Source organism: Pteropus medius, unplaced genomic scaffold, assembly GCF_902729225.1.
Source record: "Pteropus medius unplaced genomic scaffold, Ma_sr-lr_union100, whole genome shotgun sequence".
NCBI classification, from domain to species: Eukaryota; Metazoa; Chordata; class Mammalia; order Chiroptera; family Pteropodidae; genus Pteropus; species Pteropus medius.
In genome coordinates, this window is record NW_024353905.1 from 740,474 (window position 1) to 745,727 (window position 5,254).

Below are 5,254 nucleotides of genomic sequence, written 5' to 3' on the forward strand. Positions count from 1 at the left end.
GCCCCATTTGTTTAAATTACTCCTGACTGGGTATTCTGTTGGGATCTGCATTGGCCTCAGCAGCCAAGAGAATTCCTGTGACACATTTATTGCACACACTTCAAAATGAATGTAAATGAACTCATGATCCTCTCCACTAAACTTGATTCCCTTCCAGTCTCTTCCACCTTAGCAAGGTTTACACCATCCACCTAGCTGTCTATTGCAAAAATACATGAGTTTCCCTTGAATCTTCCCCCCAACACACACCTCAACATTCTATCACCAAACATTGTTAATTCTATCCCTTACATATCTCTTCAGTCTTTCCATATCTGCTGCCATCATTCCAGTCCAACTCAACAGCATCTATTGCCTGGACTACTGAAAATGGTTCTCACCACACCTCCTCTGGCCCATTTCCCATACATTCTCTAAAACCAGCAATGGTGATATTTTTAAAGAAACATATCTGGTCAAGTTCATTGTCTTGCTTAATATTCTCTAATGATGTCCCACTTAACTTAGAGTTAAGTCCAAACTCTTTACAGGGCCTGTAAGACCTTAATTAATGTGAACCTTGCTTACCTCTCTAGCTTTATCTCAGCAATATGCATATTATATATGTGTAATATACTTACTTTATAATTATATCTTATATTCTATATACTATATTATATAATTGTATATGTATAATATTATAATATTATATAATATATATAATTTCCTCAGACTAGTACAATTTTCTCCCAATCTTTGCCTTAGTAACTTTTCTTCACCATTCAGGCCTCAGCTTAAAAGTCATTTTCTTAGTAAGCCTTCCATGGACCCACGAGACTCAGTCAGATCTCTCATTGAGTGTTACCACAGCACCATGTTCCTTTTAAGGGTGTGTAACTTCTAATTACTTATTCTGTTTTCCTGCTGGACTGGAAGCTCCTGAGCAAACACCATGTCTGCTTTGAAACAAAATCCTCACTTTCCCATCAACAAATCTTTAAATCTATGTTAATTTTGCACCCAACTTCTTTTCCCTCCTGTTACAAGGGAGAAAATCTCTCTCCTCCTATCCCTTCACTTGTACTTTGGATCCAATCCCACCTCCTCTTCTTTACCACTTTAAACTCCCTGCCCCACCTCTCCCAAACACACATTTTTCAGAATCATTCATCTCTCCCTCTCATCTGGGTCATTAACAATAGCATTTAAGCATGTTCTAGTAGATCCCATATTAAAAAAAGCCTCACTTGACTCTACATCTGCCTCTTGCTACCCAACTACTTTTTTTATTTTCCTTCATAGACAATTTCACACTGAAGAGATCGGCAAAATTTTGAGATCTAGACAATACAAGTGTTCATGAGAATACGGAGTAAAGATACAATCATTTTAGAGAATAGAATTTAGGTAGGTGTTTAAATAACCTAGTAACATCAAAGATGCCCCTAATCTATGATCCAGCAAATTCTACTTTTAAGTGTATATCATAGAGCAATGCTTTTTCAAATTGTTGGTGATGATACTTTAGTGAATGCATTATGAAATTAATTTAGTGGGTTGTGACTACCATTAAACAAATAAACTAGAAGAAAACAGAATAGAAAATATTAGATTGCATTGCATGTAGTAGGGGCAAATATTGTTTTATGAAAATTTTATTTCATTTACATATACATGAGTGTGCTTATATGTGTTTAAGTATGTGTATGCATGCTTGTGTTTTTCAGGGCACAATACAAAATGTATTTCTTTCTGGGGTCTCTGTCAAAAACATTAGCAAAAAAAAGAGAATCCCTTGAACATGTGCCAAAAGGAGGTCTGTACAAGAGTGTTCACTGCAGTGTTGATCAAGCCCTAGGAAAGAGGCTGACTGGTTTGCACAGAGAAGAAGTTCCCTTCTTTTATGTCTCTCACTTAAACATTCTATTTCTTTGTCTCTGTTATGATCATTCTATTCATTGAAATTCTTATGGGTCTAATTATGCTGTTTGTTGTTTCTGCTGACTCCAGGTCATAGGACATTGTTTCTTCCTGTGTTTGGTGATTTTGGAATGTGGCAGGGTCTTGTGGGAGTCCTTTGGAGAGTTCCCCTCCAGAGAAGTTTTGTGTTTGCTTCTGCTGGGCAGATAGCTTATCATCTCACCAGCCTGATAACACATTTTATGTTAATTTATCAGGCTGAAGGATCTTGGACCATAGTGAGAGTATAAATTCTAATCTCAAATCATTGAGACTCTAGCTCATTTTCGCTTCCAGCTTCCTACCAACAATGGCTCTAAGGTCTTGTCTCTCATCTTCACATAGTCATTGAAACTCAAATACTATGTTTCTAAGATCAGTAACCTACATCAGGAATGCCATGCTGTCAACTTATGTGCTTACAGCATTGTGTTTTGGTTGCCTCTTCATTCTTGGCCTATATTTATTTCCTTTAATATTTTTGTGTTCTAGCTATACATTTGAGAGAACATTTGTTTTATTTTATTTAACATGTCTAAGAGTAATATGTTGGAAGAGAGTGGGTGGTAAGTCAAGATATCTAGTCAGATATTTTTAAACATAGTCATTCTTTAAATTACTCGAAATTCTCTCATTTCTGTGCCTCCATATATAATATTTTCTTAGCTATGAACACACTTGTCCCTTTCTTTTACCTGGATAACTCTTTCTGATGTTTCAGGTCTAAGTTTAGCAGTCAGTTCCTCCAGGAAACATTTTCTGAGTATCCATGCCACATCTGTGCTCCTATAACCCCCGTACTTCTACTACGGTGCCATTACACCGTTTCTTACCAACATGTCTACCTTCGCATCTAGTCTATGGTAACAGACTATGGCTTGTGACTGTTTCTCCAGTGTCTCCATATATACTTGTTGATCAACAAATATTTTTGAGTAAATAAACTTTCCCTCAACCTCTCTAGCTTTGGGAACTCAGGAATGAGCCCAGAGTCTGCACTTCAAGCTATCTGCCTCACTTAGATTGACATTTCACCATGTCAATCTTGTTCTGCTTATAGGGGATGTGACCACCACAAAGCATTCCCTAAATCTCATGGGACCCTAGTGGGTTGTCCGTCAATTTCATTCCTCCAGACTCTGTGGTTAATTTACTACACCCAGTAATCTCTAATATCAAACGATTCTGACCACCACCCTTACCTTGCTGCCCATTATGGTCACCCCACCCACATTTCCTATGATGGTTAAGTGTAATTACTTGACTTCTGCCATTCAGGGATCTCTATATCCTCATCAAACAAAACCAGGAGTTCCAATTCAGCTGCAGGATTACATGCCTGTCAATAAAATCTGATAAAGCATTTAAAAAATATACTGGAATTTTCTTTACCAACAGTGTCTCAAATTGTAGAGGGAGATTCTGTGGTTCCATTCAGGCGATATAGTCAGGGTTCAGGGTGACATATATGATGGTTCCCATTCAGCTTTCTCCAAAGTTTTTAATTACTTTCTCTACAAATGCCAAGGGATTTCTGGTATTTAAAATTATTTTATAAAGAACCAGGAAAGATCTAGTTTGCGTTAACAATTCCTGGAAACTCATAAATCCAAACTTATCTGCTATAGCAGGCCCACAAATTCCAAATTCTGCACTGTGTATCTATGTTGGCAATTTAGCTCAAACTAAAACCGTATGTCCCCCTACCTGGTCAAGACTCTCAAAATCCATATCTGCAAATACTCTCAGATTGTGTTGGCTTTATTTCTACAAGTTTGGCTTTGTTTCATCCCTAAGTGGTTTGGGTTCTCCACAAGGAATTTCTACAAATCCTCTCAGAAATGCCCATTCAAATTATCAAGGTTTCGTTATTTCCCAGTTAACACCCTGATATTCACATAAGTCCTTGAAGAGGCTGTGACTTCAACTGGTATACTTAGCCAATCTGTAGGATGAGGTTTTCTAGTTAGCCCTGAGAATCAAGCAATATGAGATTTAATAATTACAGAATGTGCTTGAGTTTTAATCCATACTTTGTGGCGATGATTTCGAGAGTTCATCTCTTTCTTGCTTTAATTTATTTCTTGAGGTCAAATGAAGCCACCATGACCTATGGTGCTTGAGTTCCTCATGTCTTCTTAACGTTCTCTCACAGAAGTTATATAGCCATTCAAAACTTGTTTTCAGCTGACACTTTATTCTAGGTGCTCAGAAGCAATAACTTAACTATTTCACCACTATACTACTGTGCAGAGATATGAATAAGAGCTTTCCTATCTCCTGCTCCATCTCAACCACGTAAGAAATCCTAAATTTTCCAGGGGTCATTGCCCGAATCCTACTTTCTGATAACATTTCTATGTCAGCCAGGATTCTGAAATGCGATCAACATAAACTGATCCTGGAAAACTTAAGCAAGAAAGGAACTTCTTAGAAATATAAAGGGGCGAGGTTGGGGCTAATTCAAGGAATCAATAAGAGAAGAGTGAATCAAGTTTGAGAATGGGAAGAAATTAAAGGAAATGAGGAGAGCAGGTAGCAGGAACCACAGTGACCTTGTAATATCAGTAAGAGTCCAGTAAACACACTGTTTTTGTGTGGCTAGATCTCCAATCTTTCCTTCTCTTCTTATTTCACTTGCTAGAGATTTATAGGCCTGGAACTGAGTTTGTGATTTGAACAGAAAGTCGATGACCACAGCATTACAGCTCCACTTAGGGGTGGTTCTGAAGGACATTTGAAGAAGGAATTTCTCTCAAGGGGCAAAACTTTGACTGTTATATCTGATTGTTCTTTTTTCCTGGAAGGTAAGGTGGCCACGGACAAGATCAGTACTAATGGTTAGCCATTAATGGTTTGGTCAGTTGGCCAGGGATATGAAAGGATAAGATTACCGGATTTAAGACAAGGAGAGAGACCCAGGCAAGAAATATGTTATAGGACAAGCTCTGATATTTGGGTTTTTGTTGTTGTTGTTGCTGTTCTCCTTTGTAACCCAAGTGCCTGACATAAGCTTTAATTGCTAAGGCATCTATTTCAAAGAGGCATCCATTTCAAAGACAGCTTTCCTGAATAAACACTTTGCTAGTCACAGGACTAGATAAAGAGACAGGCTGCCTCCCCCACTGAGGCTCTTTTGTTTTACAAATTTCGATTGATTTCAATACTGACCATTTGGGTTACATTTTTTGTCCTCTTCCCGGGCACCATTAAATTCCACCCTTTTATGTTTTAAATTCACCAGCAGTGAGCTTACAAAACCTTAGGCTCCCACCCTTGACCCTAATAAAATCAAAACCGCAAGTCTGTTCTCTCT